Consider the following 17,863-nt stretch of genomic DNA (forward strand, 5'->3'; position numbering starts at 1 on the left):
GTCTTTGTCAAAGTACTTCTATGGTTCAGCACAAACATCTGTAGAAAACGTGGTGCTGCTGCTATGAATGAGAAGGGCAGAGCATGCATCTTCCTGAATGCCTGACTGTAGGAGGCAGGAATGGTGTTCTAAAAACCCTTCAATGCTGTCCATGTAAGTCTTGTTTTCTCTCTTTCTCCCTGTTGCCATTCTTTGAATGTTAGACTAAACGAGGAGTCTTGCTTTTGCTATGGGTATAAAGAGGGCATGGAGAGCTTTCTTTTTCTTATTCAGATATATTAATCTTATATATAAAATATTTCTTATATCATTTCTGTGCAGAAATCTCAACTATCTCCTGAAAATGGAAACACTGAAAAAGTACATAGCTGTGACATGAACTGGCTGTCTCTAGCAGCTATGTTATTTACCATTTCCCCAGCCAGAAGCTCGAAGGGCAGTCTGAGCAGTTTCATCTCCCCCATCTCAAGAAGTTGAATGTGTTTGTGTCAAATCAGATCCAATACTCCCTTGGTTAAGACTCTCTATGGCCTCATCACCAGCAGATGCTGTGGGCAGATGCTTTGGGACCTACTAAGAGATGTCTCATCAGTCTGATGCTCAAGGCACTCCTGAGCTGATGGATGCTTGGTGACAAACATCACTGAGGTGAATCACCTTCTGGGAAGATTTCTATTGTCTGTGATGGGGTCTGACAAGACTAGCTTAGCTGGGACACCTGAGATGAGATTCTTCCCATTGAATATTATGCTCAGTGAGCATTTGGTTTAGAATCACGGAACTGTTTGAGTTGGAAGGGAGCCTGAAAGGCCATCTGGTCCAACTCCCCTGCGATGAGCAGGGACACCCACAGCTCCATCAGGTGCTCAGAGCCCTGTCCAGCCTGACTTTGGGTGTCTTCAGGAATGGGGTATCCACCACCTCTCTGGGCAACTTGTGCCAGTCCCTCAGCATACTTAGATTAGGCACTATACACTTTGCAGTTGTATTTCTCTTGATAGCCAAGCTGGGAAGATTTGAGTGATCCCACTCCTTTTTAACACTGGTGGGAGATGGTGAATGTAGGGAAGGTCTCTTCTTTACAACAGGACTTAAATAAGGCTATCAAACTGTTGAGATCACTATTTGAATGGAATGCATCTTCTGGGGGAAGGGATTTCCTTCTAGGCCTGGACTTCAAGGGTCATAAATGTTTTTACAGCTACAATACATTGAAGGACTCCAACCAAAAGAGACCGTGTGATCATGCAAGAGAACCCAAACAAGCAAACAGTCATCTTTTCAAAGAACAAAAGGTCAAAGGGGGGCAGGGCCATGAGGTCCTAGCCTGGAAAAACAGACCCTTTATCATGAAAGGGCCAGGGCAGTGCATGTGAAGACATCATACACATTGGGAGGGAACGAGCCTTTCCAACTCAAAAAGTAGTGTTCTCTGTCACATGGAAACAATAACTCAGCACTGTGAAGGCATCTGGTTTAGTTCATGGGAACAAGATTTTTCTCGCTCCCCATGGGTTCAATGCGTGAATTAGATAGAGAGCTCCAGGGCTCTCTAGTTTTGTGTCTTTCTTTCCTGGTAGAACACCCTCCAGCGAGTACATAGCTCCCCAAATTGCACACCTGAAGGGAGCGCTCCAGCACCAACCGAGACCCAACCTTTGGTCTGGGAAGCCTTGAACCTCCCATGCCATTCCAGCTCTCTTCATCTCCTTTTGATAATCACAGAATCACAGAATCACTAAGGTTGGAAAAGACCTATAAGATGATCCAGTCCAACCATCCACCTATCACCAATGGTTCTCGCTAAACTATATCCCTCAACACAACATCCAAACGTTCCTTGAACACCTCCAGGGTCAGTGACTCCACCACCTCCCTGGGCAGCCCATTCCAATCCTGGGAATGTTGGCTCCCCTCCTGCTAGCAAAAGGTTTACTTTTCCCCAAGCATTTCAAATGAAATCCAAGACCATGCACAGTGCTGCACCTTGCAACAGTTATCTCACTTTTATCTTGTTTAATAATGACATTTCCTGGCAATTGTGTGAGCCATCTGGAACAAGAGATACCTTGAAACCAGAAAGCTTGATTGTCTGTTTGCCATTAACCTTTTATACTTTGCTTTACACGGAAGGGTGGGGATGGGAAGGCTGTATTTATCCTCCTGCTGATGGGCCTGGCCTGCTCACCTCCCACATGCTTCACACTTCAGCAGACTCAATACATGGATCTGTTTTGATTAGCAATATCTGTGTCAGGGAAAGCATCAGCTTTCTGACACCCATTGTGATGGAATGTTGCCTCAGACACAGTCAGTGGCATATCTGTTGCCCCCCAAGCAGTGCCTGCTGGCAGAGTAATGCCTTTGGTATCCCAGTTCACCAGCAGGATGGGCATGGCCCAGGTGAACCAGCTGTCCTTCCCACCACTGGGAATCACACACACCCAGTCATCCTTTATCCAGTATATCCACAATGATGTAATGAGATCCAGGAACTGAGCTCATTTGAAAGAAGATTGTGTGAAGCACAGCCTGGTATCAGAGGGCAGCAGAGAGGTCTGCTCTCTAGAGGTGAATGATGATAGAGAAGAAATAAAGCCTATAATGTTGGCTGAACTCTACCTCCCTCTCTGTACTTGTGGAAGAGCATCTTGTGCTAGATTCCTGCCCTGCTGTGACTTCCTCACCTTTACCTCTCCCAGCTCTGGATTCGTCCCACCCATCAGGCACTCAGGTTAAACTTTGGTCAAAGCAGTGCTTAGGCTTCACCATGTGAGCTGAATAAAGGAATAAAGGCACGTTCAGAGGGCAGCTGAGTAGTAGCAGCTCAAGGCACACTAAATTAGTGGGATTGTTCATTCTGGATGAGTCTCAGGGGAGATCTCACCCCTCTCTACAACTCCTTGAAAAGATATTGTAGGGGAGGTAGGGGTCCACCTCTACTCCCAGGTGACAGTGATAAGACAAGATGGCCTCAGGTTGCACCAGGGGAGGTTCATGATGGGTATTATGATAAATCTCTGTGCAGAAGGAGTGGTGGCACAGGCTGCCCAGGGAGGTGGTGGTGTCACTGTCCCTGAGGGTGTTCCAGAACTGTGGAGACGTGGCACTGATGGATGTGGTCAGTGGGCATGGGACTGGGATTAGACTTGGTCATTTTTGAGGTCTTTTCCAGTCTTAATAATTCTATAACAATGATTCCGTGGTGTTTGTAGAGCAAGCACAAGGTTCAAGGAGTTTGTAATGAATTCACTCATGTAGTAAAGCTGCCCACTGGGACAAATAAATGTTAATCCCAGCTTGAGAGACAAAGACAGAAGTTGGAGAAAACCTTCATCTGTGTCCCAGCCCTGATCCTGGGCAGCTTCTCCCCATTTCCAGATAATTTCACAGGCTTTTCTTCTTGCCTTGTTCTCTCCAGTGTGCATCCTCCAGGCAGCCGCAGGGTTGTGTTCCCTGCCCAGGGCACCCACAGCAATCTGGCTGCCAAATCTCCTTCTGCCCATCCCAAATTTAATCACTTTGGATGTCTTCTTCTTCATATTCTTCTGGAGGGAAGTGCAGAGAAAGAAAGGGAGAGATTAACAGATTAACAGACCCACTGTGAAATCCTAAATTACTAACTCAGAAGCAATAAAGATAGGGAGACAGATGAAAGAAAGAAAAAGAGAGAGAAGGAATGGTATTATTACAACTCACAAGATGTTTTGGCCCTGCAGGAAAGCAGAGTAAATACATTATATCCCATGAATTCCTTCTCACTGATTGTTTATTTACAAACACATTTTCTGGCCCAGATAAAGCTGGGTGACAAATGGAATCAAAACTTTGACCCCAAATGACTCAGAAATATGTGGGTAAAAATATAGCTATGTTTAAAAACAACAGCATTTATTTTGGGAGATGGGTTGTCACACTGAGCAGCACTGAGTGTTTCACAATGCAGACAAATGGAGCAGCCATATGTTAACAATAAACATGAACTCTGTAGAGCTTTGTTCAATCCACAGTGGCCCAGAGGAAGACATAGTATGTGAGAGATCAAGCAACTGGGGTACAGGGTGGGAAGGCATTTTGCCCAGGACCACACAGTCTAGAAATAGTCACTTCTTTGCCCTCTGGGGTGAATGGTTGAGTCCACTGAAGCAGAATTCAACTAGTAGTGATTGCTTATGAACATCTCACATTTTAATTAAAAGCAAGGGCCAATTTCCTTGTTGATATCTTTATTAGATGTATTCCAGCTATGATGATCCAGAGGTGCAGGGCATGGCAAACTGTAAGCAGCAAGGTGGTTTCTTTTGTTAGACAAGCTGGGTTAAGTTTTCCTTCCCATGAGTGTTCCTCCCCAGTTTGGTAAAACATATCCACTTCCACCAATGCTGGCATTTTTTCTTCTCTTCTCTGCTTTTCCAACAAAATCTTCACAAATGAAACCTGCTCATTGAAGTAGCTGGAAGCCAAGAGGTTTTTAGCCAAAGGCAGAGGATAAAAGATACCAGGGAGGGGGGAAAGGAGAGGATCTAACTGAAAACTTGACATTTTCTGCTGAACGTTTTGCCAAAGAGGAATATTTCATTTCTGTTTAAAAGCTTTCCAAGCAAATCTGATCCTAATATAGACAGCTTGTAGTGCCCCACAGAATGACTTATGCCAGCTCTGCTTCTCACAGCATCTGCTCACAATGGCCCAGCTGTGCCAAGTGGTGAAACCACTCTTTTTGGAAACTCTTCCTACAGCATGTGCTTTCCTGGCTATGCCTTATGGCAACTGGGAGGTAGAGATGAAGGACAGGAGGAGGAGGCACTGATGGCCCATACTGGCTTTCTCTAAAGGGTTATGAGAGTTGATTGCAACTGTTGGACACTCAAGAAGATCAGGAGCTCGGGTGAAGCACTATTGGCTCAGAAGAGCATTGCTGTTGATTAATTTGTCTGGGGATGACATTCCAAGCCTTCTCAGCATCTTCATCTTCTTTTAACATCGCATTTTTGAAAGATACAAGGACAGGTATTTCTCTTATTTTCAGGGCAGTTCTTCAAGATCATTTAGACTAGCCTTCTTGGAAACCCATTCAGTAAAACATGATCCTCTGTCAATCTATGATTATGAAGTGCATGTTCTTTCTGGAGCTTTCTAACAACAAATTAGGTCCAGATTTGAGTTCACCCAGTTATCTATGTTGTTTATACAGGTGCTCAATGTTAGACACAGCGTTAGCTAGGACTCTCTGGCTCAGAGGGAGCAAGAACTTTCTCACCACCTTGCCAAAAGCCCAGTTCTACAAAAAAGGAAAGCTCAACTTAGTCAGGATGACTGAGTTATAGGAAGAACTCACCCTGCCACATCCTTGTCCACCATCTGAGCACATCATGGGTACTTCAGGAAGGAATTCATCTCCAGAAGTCTTCAGGGTAGGTGCTTTGTAGATGCTCTCTCTGCAGCCCTGGTGGAAAGAGGCAAGAAGTTTTAGGGGGTGAACAATCTGTCCTACTTTAGGAGCTTCTGTTGGGATGAAGCAAATCACGCCCTTGGCCTCTTTGAATACATTGATCATATTTTGGCAAATAGATGCCAGTGTGGCTAGCTCAGGCAGAGCTGTCTGTCTTGACATCCGTCTTTAGCAAGGATGGATACCACTCATGGTGTTGGAGCTACAGAGCCAGGTAGTAAGCATAAAGACTGCAGCATTCTTTGAACTCTTTGAACTCGGGACTCAGATCTTTGTGACAATTGCTCTTGGACCTTGTTATAAATATTCAACTCTTATCTACAGAACAGATGATTGCTGAGCAAACTTTTCACTGGCTACTTAAGTTTGATGAGGATCAAGTGAAAATCGGTTGGAAGAAGCTTCATCAAACTGCTGAGGTGTTACTCTACAAATGCATAACTGGGTTAGGGATCCAGTATTAGATGTGAAGGTTGGTGGCCCTGCATGTGGCAGGGGGGTTGGAGCTTGATGATGCTTGAGGTCCCTTACAACCCAAGCCGTTCTATGATTCTATGATTCAGCAAGCATGTACCCAATCTCCAGCCTGCTATTTACTTTGTGGTGCAGACATTCTTCCAATTTGGCATTTGAGATGGGGAAAGTAGGGCCGTCCCAAAGACCTGTGAGGTCCTATTCCAACAGAACAGAGTCACAAAGGGGGGCTGTTATCACTCATATACACTCATCACTTCTCATTGCTGGGCAGCGAGTGATGGAACACATCTTGCCTCCAAAACTTCTGTTTAGAGTCAGCATACATCACATCCAACACAGATGTCTTTTCAGAAATGGAAATCATAGACTTGTTTGAGTTGGAGAGACCCTTAAAGGGCATCTCTTCTGACTCCCCTGCAACAAACAGGGACATCTACAGCTCCATCAGGTGCTCAGAGCCCCGTCCAGCCTGACCTTGAGTGTCCCTAGGGATGGAACACCCATCACCTCTCTGGCAACCTGTGCCAGTGCCTCATCAGCCATATTATAAAAAATATTTTCTTTATATCCAGTCTGACTCTCCCCTTTCAACTAAGTCTCTTCAGTTCTCCCATGGTGCAGTTATAACTGTGACCCAAATAGTAAAATTGAGCGTGGTTATGAAATGGATGAGAACTATCAGATCATTTGTAGTCATTACAATTGTAAGTATTGTTGCACAGGTGTCTGCAGTCATGCTTCAGGTCAGGATGCTCACTTGTCCAGAATCTTCTGTCTGCCACAGGCATCACAGCTGAACAAACCTACTGCACTGATGGGCATGCACAACTCATGGCCAGGTCTATGATCCACCACTGCTGTGTCGGGGCATAGTAGCTCCCCAAGAACATGCATTAAAGCAAAGCTTGTTTCATGTTTCCATTGAAATACAGAATAAGCAAAAGGAGAATGACATTTTGTGTGACAATGATGGGATACTTTGTGATACATTCCATATGCTGTGAATTAATTATGCTATAATAAACCTGATGCTGAGGTGCTCCACTACGCCAGCTCCAGCAGGGTCACCTCCAGCGTGGTTTTGGATAAAAGCAGAACCAGAGATCAAATGCAATGGGTCCAGAGCCATGTTTTCCCCCTCTTGCACCAATTTCCCTGTGGTTGGCAAGGTCTCTAACACTAACAGCCTATTCCACAGACTCAGTGGGAAGTTTCAAACCTGAACCATTGCTCTGGTTCCCTTTTCTACTACAGCTTTCCCATATGGCTTCAGGCAAGACTTTCAGTGCTTATTTAGAATCCTAGAATTATTAAGATTGCAAAAAACTTCTGAAATCACCAAATCTAACCTCAGCCCATCCCACCATGCCTTCTGACCTCGTCCCTCAGAGCCACATCTCCATGGCTCTACAACACCTCCAGGGACAGTGACTCCACCACCTCCCTGGGCAGCCTGTGCCACTGCATCACTACTCCTTTAGAGAAGAAGTTGTCCCTAATATCTGTGGAGACAGGCAGGGAGATAAGCTGAGTTACAGATCAGACTGCATCAGAGGGGAAGAATCAAGCCACTGCATTTGAGGGAGTATTTCTCATGCAAGAATGCATGGACTTTGACTTTTTTTTCAAAGATATTTTGAAATATCTTTGAAATATCTTCATAAAACTTTATAATTTGATATATAATCTACTTCATCAAAGCCTCATGGCTCTGTGTGTGATGAATGTCTTGCATCTTCCTTCCCCATGGAAGATAACCAGCCTCTCTGCATCATGACTTCTCTACACCTGCCTCTCTTTGTGAGCACTAGTTGTTCTCTCAGATGGTCTAAAGAATTCGTAGCTTGTTAAACTGAGCTTGTATTTAGCTGTGACATTTGTTATCTCTTTTCCAGATCTGAAAAATGGTTCATGCATCTGTAAATTCACCTTCTTTTCCCAGCTATTATGTCTAATAAAATATATTGCTTTTAGATACAAAGATGTCCTTGCATGTGTAATACAAAGCAGGCATTTCTGGCTTTATTGCAATCTTGTATTTCCTGCAAAACAAATGGCCAGAAAGCCGTAGATTTAAGTGCTGAACACACTGTAGATGCACAGAAAATATCAATCATTACTATGCATTTAGGCAGGGAAAAGGCTGTTATTCCATCACCTCTACCTCATTTGTTGCAGAAGAAAAGGATGAGAAAGGCAAAAGCTTGCTGAAGGAGGAGAGGTACAATGGGTTATACTGAATGCTCCCACCTCTACGCCACCTACTCATGGTTAAATAGGCACTAAGTTCTGCATTCACCTGATTTTAATCATCTGACCATAAGAAATCCCAATGCCAGTCTGAACACTTAATTTTAAGGCAAATTTCATGTAGGGATAAGTGCTGGTGGATTAACATTTCTCCTGAGCAGTGAGATGATGGATTCCTGTTTGAAAAGTGCACAAGCATCAGTGTAGTCAGTGCTGCAGGGAAGCTAGGAAAAACAAGCTGTTCAGTCTTCAGAGCTTGGACTGGCCAGGCACAACAGTGTGGGTCACAGCAGCAAACAAGGGGAAGAAAACAGACTTTCAACAGCAAGCCCCATCCATCCTGAACAAAAAACAGGTGATGAGCCCCAGATATTAGACCCAAGGAACATACTTTCATCTTGTTCACTTAAGTTGTGATGGATGCTTGCACAGAAGATAATTGGTGGCGATTAAAACCAAATGGCTTTGGGTTGCAAATAGCAAATTAGTTGGAAACTGCAGTCTGTGTGGCTGGATGCAAATGAATGGGAGTTGGGGCACGGGACTCTCAGTGGAAAAATAAATAAATAATTCCGGAGGTTTTTCAACCATTTCAAACAGAAGATGTCAGGAGGAAGCGATATTTTGCTTCAAATCTGAATCCAGACATCATTTTTTAGAGGATCTCGTGAGGCACCATGTTCGTTTTTGTTCCAAGTTGATCCCCAATGAAGACTTTAGGAATTTCATTTTTATTCTCATTAATCTATTTCATTCCAAGGGATTGATTTAAATCCCTTTCCCTGGTTTAAAAAATAATAAAATAAAATCTGTTTTCATCCGAACCTCAATGTTATTTTTTTTTAGCTTTGGCAAACAAACCAAAAAAAAAAAAAAAAAAAAAAAAAAGATATCCAACATTATAGCAAGCCACCCTAATTCTTGCATTCCCTAAATATTAAGTGTTTGATCCTGCAGCTCTGATGCCTGTTGAAGGCAGGTGTCTCAGTGCAATTAGAATGGCTTATGGGTTTGCACAACAGACTGTTGTCCCACGAGCCCAACCTGTGACTCTCCCCAGCTCTGTTCCATAACACAAAGCCAGGAAGCCTCCCAACCGTGGCGTTTATCCTAAAATTTATGTAACAAATTAATTTCCCTTAGAGCTCCTGCAGAAGATTTGTGTGCCTGCAGAAGCATTTATGAAAGCCAGCCAGCTGAGCTCCCCCCGTGCGGAGCTGCGCTCGCTCTTGTGGCAGAGTTAATCAAGGAGGTATAGCAGTTCAAAGAGCAGAACGGCTGTGCCCCAACCACTGCCAATGGAAAGTAATTAACTTCTTGTAAAGGACAATGTCATCATTTGGCCGTTTTGGTGTGAGAGCTGACTCCCATCCGTTTATCCTCTCTTTCTCTCTCTCTCTCTAAAGAAAGCCTTCCTCTTACCCACTTGCATGGAAGCACAGCTGATGGAGATCCTTATTTTGGCTCACAGCAGGTGAACCCGATGTATTTTCCCCAAGTTCCCACCTCCATAATGACTCCCCCCAGTTCCTCTGAGGCCAGAGCTGCTTTCGAGTCAGCTTGGCCCCAAACCTGAGTGAATTTGTACAGTTCCATGGCTGTGCCCTGCAGGACTGGGTTGCACTTCAAACAGACCTGGGCTGGGTCTGGATGAACCCGGGCTGAGTTTCTGCACAGTTATGACACAAGGGAAGGCCAAGTTTCAAATGAACCTGGGATGATTTTTATCACTCCAGTCAATCCTGGGCAATTTTTCTCTTTTTCTCTCTTTTTCTCCTTTTCCCTTTTCCTCATTTTTCCCCTTTTCTCCCTTTCTCTTTTTTCCCTTTTAATGATGCTTTTATTCTAATTTTTGATACTGAGACCAATAGCAGTGTAGGCCAAATGTCTCTCACTTCTTCACCTTCAACGAAGGGAATAAAACAGTCATTTCTAGCTTCAGCTACAGCCTTGTTTCTCATACCACGTCTTTGGAAATGGAATGTATATGGTTTTGCAGAGGGCACATGGACAGTGAACACAGAGCAGTGCCACGGAGGAGGAAAACCTTCTGACAACCCTGCAGAGATTGGTGCTCACATCCCACCTGAAAGACTGAGAACCAGGTTGCGTTTGAATTGTCTACCATAGCATCCTTTCTCGTGGGTTTTAGCAATTCTGCTGAAGTATTGGGGGACTCTGGACCTGGCAGATCTGGATGGGAGGTGGCAAGAGTTGTCCCTGTCTGCCTTCACCTCAGACATGGTTTGTACTATTGGAGATGGTTGAGTGGATAGTGGTGATTTCTTTGTTGTCCTCAGAGGTACAGTTATTTTTGAGATACTCATTGCTCTGGGGTATGACAGGTGTTTGCTGGAGGATTCTCCATCACGAAGTCTTAGAATCATAGAATAATTGGATGGTTGAGTTAGAAAGGACCTTTAAGCCTATCCACTTCCAATCCCTGGTTGCCTCCATCAGATGAGGCTGTCCAGGGCCCCATCCAGCCTGGCCTTGGGCATCTCCAGGTATGGGGCACCCACTTGTATTTATCATCCCTCCGTGCCCAAGTCTTATTTCTGGTAAAATAACATCTTTTGTTCTTCCATGTGCCCAAACTACAGAACCACATCACCTGGTGAGGTTGCTCTGTACTGATGCAGTTGATATATGCATAGGAAAACCAGCAGTTGCCCTTGTGAAATCATAAAGGAATTCAGAATAAAGTGATTATTGCTGGGGTTTCAAATAACCCTTTTCAAAATGGTGGCTCCTCTCTGGGCTAATCAGTTCCACAAGTGCAATAAATTGGACAAGGGCTGCATAGAGGGATCTGAAGGAAAGTCAAGGCTTGCATGCTAAAACACAGCCTCTAACTCCAATTTCTACTCTGGGGAAAGAATTGTTGGGGCTCTTGGGGGAAATTTTAATTGACCAAGTTCCATCTTCCTTCTTCAGGTCCTCCTCTCTTTTCTCTTTCAACTTTCTCTCCTTTCTTTCCTCATTGTCTTTTTTTTTTTTCCCAGAAGTGTTTTTCCTCCTTTGTGAGAAACTGAGTTCATGTCCATCTTTCTGCACATAACCTTGCACTTTGTGTGAATTAATGTCCAGAATGCTGCAAAGATCAGCATGATTTCCTCTGCAATCTGGATGTGATTTTCATTGCTACAGTAGCTGAGAAAGCTGATAGCGTAAGGGCAGGAGAGCATAAACCCTCTCTGAAATATGTTGAAATTAGCTTTCTTGGAAAAAAAAAACAAAAACAAAAAAAAACCACCACTCTGTATCGTATAACAAGGCATTTGCATTCAAAGACCTATAAATCCATCTCTGCCTGGATTTGAGCTATACAAAGCAGAAATTGCTTTGTAAATAGCGTAGTGGAGCCATGATCAGAGGCATTAGAGAAAATGCATCCTGTGAACAATGTAGATCTGATGTTGCTGCTGAGCCTGCCACTGGCTTCCTCTGCAAATCACTTAGGATAGACTTACATTGCAGGACTGGTGCTGGTTAGGATTGTGGATTTCAATTTTAACTTGCATGCTGCTTAAATTGCTAAAAGCCTAAATTCAGGCTTGAGAGCCTGCTCAGTCTCACTCTGAAACCTTTCAGCTCTGTTAGAGCCTAGAGAGATAAAAACTTTTAAGATCTACCTGTAACGCTGATGGTGGAGGAGTCTGGCAGAAGTTCCCCAGCAGATGGATGGTTTTGCTGTTGCTACAGCTATGAAACCCACTTGATTAGGAATATACAGTAATGGGTCCAAACACTCCCAAATCAAAATTAAAGACTAATCTAAGAAAGGAAAAATGCACAGATTTAATTTCCCTTTTCCTCTCTTCTTAATGTATAAAGTGGAGGAGTTATGATTGCGTTTCCACCAGGTGGATATTGTCTCTTGCTCTTAGACCTGCAGGAGAAAATTCCAAGCAGAACTTTACATCAGAAGCTGAAAATTGGTAGAAATGTGTCTTAAGGAAAGGCTTAGGATGTGTAGGAATTTGCCCCAAGGGAAAGCTTCATTGAAACATCTCTTTAATTTCTTGGCATCTCCTCTCTTTCCAGAACTGAAAGAATTTTTAATTTTTTTTTTTTTTTTTTTTGCCTGACTCTGGCTATGTTGTGCTTTTTGCTAAATCTTTCAGCGTACTGAGCTTTTCTTCTGAAAAAATGCGGGAGCCCATGACCCCACTGTTGATGTTTCTGTTTGCCTGTACTGGATTTTAGGAATATTGACAGCCTCATTGGACTGGACGTGTTTCAGTACAGGTTAGGGGATCACTTGCTGGAGAGGAGCTCAGCAGAGAAGAACCTGGGGGTCCTGGAGGAGAACAGGTAGACCATGAACCAGCGGTGTGCCTTGTGGCCAAGAAGGCCAATGGTGTCCTTGGGTGCATTAAAAAGAGAGTGGCCAGCAGGTCAATGGAGGTGATCCTCCTCCTCTACTCTGCCCTGGTGAGGCCACATTTAGGCTACTGTGTTCAGTTGTGTCAAAAAAGACAGAGATCTCCTAGAAGGAGTCCAGCTGAGAGCCACAAAGATGATAAAGGGCATGGAGCATCTCCTGTATAAGGAAAGGCTGAGTAACCTGGGGCTGTTCAGCCTGGGGAAAAGAAGACTGAGGGGGGATCTGATTTATAAATATCTAAAGGGAGGTGGGAGGCAAATGGATGAGGCCAGGCCCTTCTCAGTGGTGTGTAGCAATAGGACAAGGTGGTGTGTAGGAATAGGACAAGGAGTAACATAAGAAGTTCCATACTGACATGCAGAAGAACTTCTTTATGGTAAGGGTGACAGAGCAGTGGAAAAGGTTGTCCAGAGAGGTTGTGGAGTTTCTTTTTGTGGAGATTTTGGGAAGATGCTTTTCTGTGACAGGGTGCCCCAACTCATCTCAAATAGCACTAGATCCTCTTCGGAGTCCATGGAAACTCTTGTCTACAATCACCTAGGTTGTCATGCTTTCTCCTTTGATGAATATAATATAATACCCACTCATCTTCCCCAGGAGAGGAAGAACACATAGGAAGTTGTGGCTGAAGGAACATGGGGAAGAAATTGCTCAGAAAAGCCAGGTGAGGAAAAGAGTGGTGATAGCAGAGTGCAGCAGTGCGTAAAGTGTGGAAGAGAATTGGAAAGGACCAGTAGAAACTAGAAGAGAATAGCTGAAATGCCCAAGCCAACTGAAAAAAATGTGGATGAGAAAGATAAGAAAGGAAGGTAGAAAGTAGAGAAAACTGAAGGAGGGGGAATGGATTGGAACAGGGAGAAATCCTGGGGGAATGGGCAGAAGGAACTGAGAACAGAATGGATGGAGGGAAGAGCCAAAACATACGGCTATGGCCTCTTTATCCAATTGAATGACACTGCCTTTCTGTGATTGCATTACCCTATCTGTAACAGGACAAGTTCCTCTAGCCTCAGGGAGGAGGGACAGATGGCTGCCTTGACATGCTAGATTAAAAATGTTGCTGCTCTGGATGCCACAGATATCTGCCTAATTAATTGGAGAGGAAGAAAACAATTTGAGAGCTCATCAGAATGCCTCAAGGACATCTCCAGCAGCAGGAATGTTGGGGATCTCCACTGTCAGCCACCAGCAGATGGATGGGCTGATGACAACCCTCAGATGTCTTCCCTGTCCACAGCAGTCTTGGTTTACTGGGCTCTATTCGTCCCATCAGGTGGAGACTGAGACAGAAAGGGAGGCAAAGAGTTAATTTTATTCAGAGCTGATTGTGTAAAAAATAATTCTAAAAAATCAATTCTAACCCTTTGCTTGCACAGTCGTTTTAGTATGAAAACACCCAATAAGCCCCAAAGCTAAAATGTGACTACCTTCAGAGTAAATGAGTTTGTGGCAGCTTGTCATGTTCTTTAATACATCATTGTACTCATCTCTAAATATTTTTCCTATATGTTTTCATTCTAGACAGTGATTCTGCCACGTTATATAAATTCACAGCCCAAACAGCTATTTATGGAGATATCCTACGTGACAAATCCAAAACACAGTCATGATAACAGCTATTTTTAAAAGAAGAAACAAGCAAAAGACAAAGAAACACCAGAAATAAATGCACCTTATCTGTCTGGGTCCACTTAGAGAGTGGGTAGCAGCTGTATCCATTAATTAATTTATTCTTTTGTTAGAATTTCATTTATCTGAATGGATTTGGAGAATGTGTCCCAGAGATATGTATCTATCCATCATCAACCTTTACTATCTCCCACGGCTGCAGTGACATTTGGACTAAAGAATGAGAGGAAGGTGCTAAATTGTGCATCTGTTGAGTGCAGCCTGGATGTGCACAAGGAGAGGGGTGATGTACTTTTGTCCAAAGTTGATTGATCTGTATTTTCTTCTAACTGCTGCATTGCTATAATTGCCCATAGAGAATGAAGTCAGTACTTGGAATGGGAGAAGTAATTTTTCAGAGGGTCCCGAGTCCAAAAGAGATTTGTTCATTTTATGAATGAGTGAAAATGTTCAGTGGTTTCCACATCAAGTCAGATTTTGAAAGATTTTTGGCTTCTGTGCAGAGGAATGCAGCAACTTCAAGTTAAACTCTGCTCAATGCATTCATTATTTGCTCCATCACTTTCTTTCAGGCAAAACATTTTCTAGAACAGCTGTTTTGTATTACAGACATTGCTTGGCTAGGTCTTCATCTGCATATGGAGCTGAGGCTATTAATCAAAGACTTGCTTATCTCTCAAATAATGATGCTGGCTTTCTTCTATGTTGAATACAGATTATTGTGAATATAACTAATTGTACAACTGCATTGTACCAGGTGCTGGCATCCTCCCTCCAGAGTCAGCTGCAATGACTTTAGTGGGCTGCCACAATGGAAGTGAAAATACAAATATTTTTTTCTGTAGTTCTTCATAGTACCAACAGGACAGAACTTCAAGTGGTTGCTAGGGTTTAATGGGCTACCATTACAATCTCATCAGTCTATAGATCATATACTATCATAGAATCATATCATGGAATGGCCTGTGTTGAAAAGGACCACAATGATCATCCAGTTCCAACCCCCTGCTATGTGCAGGGTCACCAACCAGCAGACCAGGCTGCCCAGAGCCACATCCAGCCTGGCCTTGAATGCCTGCAGGGATGGGGCATCCACAGCCTCCTTGGGCAACCTGTTCTGGTGCCTCACCACCCTCTGTGTGAAAAACTTCCTCCTAATATCCAACCTAAACCTCTCCTGTCTCAGTTTAAAACCATTCCCCCTTGTCCTGTCATTCATACATTGCAAGAGCAGGGTTCATAGGATGAGGTCAGTCAAAACAGGTCATCTGCTGGATACTTGTCATGAAGTGTCAATAAAAAAGCACTCTGTGCATGCGAGTTCTGCTCTCACAAATTATTTGATGAATAACAGATGACCTGGTAGAGGTGAGCATTTTAATGTGCTGCCTGACAGTTTGTCGATGAGGAAAGAAATCAAATCTGCCAAATAAATTGTCTATTTTGGCTCTGTTGGGTTTATGAATGTATTTCAGATAAAGGACCATTTGTAAAGATTGGTATTAGGGCCATTCTGTGCCTGGACCTTTATTTATATGCAGAGCCCAGCACCTTCTGTCTTCTTTGAAGAGCTCTAGGAAGATGAGAGGAGCTGATGACAGCAGACACTAAGCACTTCAAGGCTCATACAAACTGTGTTTAAACCAGTGATTATTGTAACAAATCAGCAGTCACCTTGGACCTTGAAGCTGACATTACACTGCTCATCTCAGTGTATCAAAGCAACCATGACGGGTTGCTGAAGAGCTGAGCCCAGTGCTCAAGGTATTTCATCTGGGGCTCAATATGGGGGACCTTCTCATCTATGTCCCTGAAGGCTCTGATACACGACTCAGCCCTCTTACCCTCCAGCAGATGATATGGCACAAGAAACCACTTTTATTTGAAAGAGATTGCAAAACTTGAGCCCATCATCAAACTCCCTCTCTTCCCTCAGTACATTTCTAGTTGCTTAAGTGCCCCTGATCTATTGGCTCAATCATTATTAATTAAATTTTCTGTAATGGGGAAATAGGAACTGCTAGAAACATGCAAAATGGTAGGATGACAGACTGGGGCAGAATGAAAAAAAAAATAAAATTAATAATGAGCTCAGCCTCTGCTGATGGTGCCAGTGCCTTCTTTGGCTGTGCTTGCTGACATCCCTCTGGATGCTTCTCTGAGAATGTCGTCTGCTTTGGCACATAGCAGGGGAATAATCATGGAATCATGGAATGGCTTGGGTTGGAAGGGACCTTGAAGATATCTGAAGTATCCCTTTCAGTATCTAAAGGGGAGCTACAGGAAAGAAGGGGACAAACTCTTTGGCAGTGTGATAGGAGAAGGGGAAATGGTTTCAAGCTTAAAGATGGGAGATTTAGGATGGATATAAGGAAAAAAAGTCTTTTACAGTTGGAATGGTGAGGCACTGGCACAGGTTGTCCAGAAATAGGGTAGAGATTTTTCTCCCTGGAGACTTTCAAGGCAAGGCTGGACCAGGCTCTGGGCAACCTGATCTACCTGTGCATGCCCCTGTTCATTGCAGGGAAGTTGGAGTAGGCAGCCTTTAAAGGTCCCTTCTATGATTCTAAGATCATCCAGTTCCACCCCCACAATAATGGTGTGTACGGGGAAACCTGTCTCAACAAAGCAAAAAGCAAGGTCTTGCTGTTGCTCCTGGATGTGTTCTGTGTGTCCCTTACATCCCCATCAACGCTGTGCGAGATCACACCCCCAACACTCCTTTTAGCAGCCTGGAAGCTGCTGTGCAAGATCCATCTGTATCTCTGCTGGTGCATGCACACAGCCTCCTGGACCAAACAGCAAACAGTTGAGAGGGGAAACAGACACCTGAACCCAGCAAGGAACTGGCACAGATCTGCTGCCTGTGATGTTTCCAACCTGCTGAGCTCACGAGCACTTCCATCTCCCAGACACCTGTTCTTAGAAGGATATTTTAGGATGATTTCACCCTGCAATCATAACAGCCCGCACTGGTGAGGGTGGGTGGGCTGTGCTCATCAGATGAGCGAGGCTCACAAGTGTGGGGGGTCAGCTGTGGTTCTCTGAGCTGTGTCAGCTGATGCAAAAAGGTCTACAGCCTTCTGTAAGATGTGCCAGCCTCTGTTTATTTAAAAGCTGCTGCAGATCTTTACTTGCTGCCAAGTGTCTGATTTGAGAGATAAAAAAATGAAGTGCATCAGAAAGCTCCTAGCCCTAAAGCAGCTTGAAGCAAAACAAATTATTTCTGTTGTGGATTCCTCGGGAGAGGAGGGAAGCTCAACAGGGAGGTGGTGGGAAAACACTTCCCAAGTCTCCAGATGAAGGGAGCAGATGCTGAAGTAATGATAGATCATTAGCCTTTGCCATTCTCCTCATCCTGTGGTCAGATCAGCAAAACTGACTGTAGCAGTTGGGCTGATGTGTTTGGCTGTCTCTGTCCTGCAGGTGAGAGGTTTGGGTGCTGTGGGGGACATGGTATCACTGAAGGAACTGGAACCAAGGTTTTGCAGTGGGGGTAGAGAGCCTGCAGGGATCCTGGCCCTGAGCATGATGCTTGAGGTTGGGATAACTGGTCACATTCCTTGGAGGTGTTCCAAAACTGTGGAGATGTGGCATTGAGGGATGTGGTTGGTGAGTGTGGTGGGGGTGGGTTGTAGTAGGACTTGTTGACCTTAGAGATCTTA

At 44.0% G+C, this 17,863-nt stretch overlaps 1 long non-coding RNA gene across 1 annotated transcript; it reads right to left on the reverse strand.

Annotated features, from left to right (window-relative positions):
* Nucleotides 1-4,216: 4,216 nt before the first annotated feature.
* Nucleotides 4,217-6,121, reverse strand: LOC116238232 (uncharacterized). Its single transcript, XR_004168918.2, has 3 exons — nt 6,050-6,121; nt 5,339-5,446; nt 4,217-4,453 (listed from the first exon to the last, which is right to left on the reverse strand). It is a non-coding gene; the product is annotated as an uncharacterized LOC116238232 (long non-coding RNA).
* Between the last annotated feature and the right edge of the window lie 11,742 nt (nt 6,122-17,863).

Source organism: Phasianus colchicus, chromosome 6 (assembly GCF_987193195.1).
Source record: "Phasianus colchicus chromosome 6, bPhaCol1.hap1.1, whole genome shotgun sequence".
NCBI classification, from domain to species: Eukaryota; Metazoa; Chordata; class Aves; order Galliformes; family Phasianidae; genus Phasianus; species Phasianus colchicus.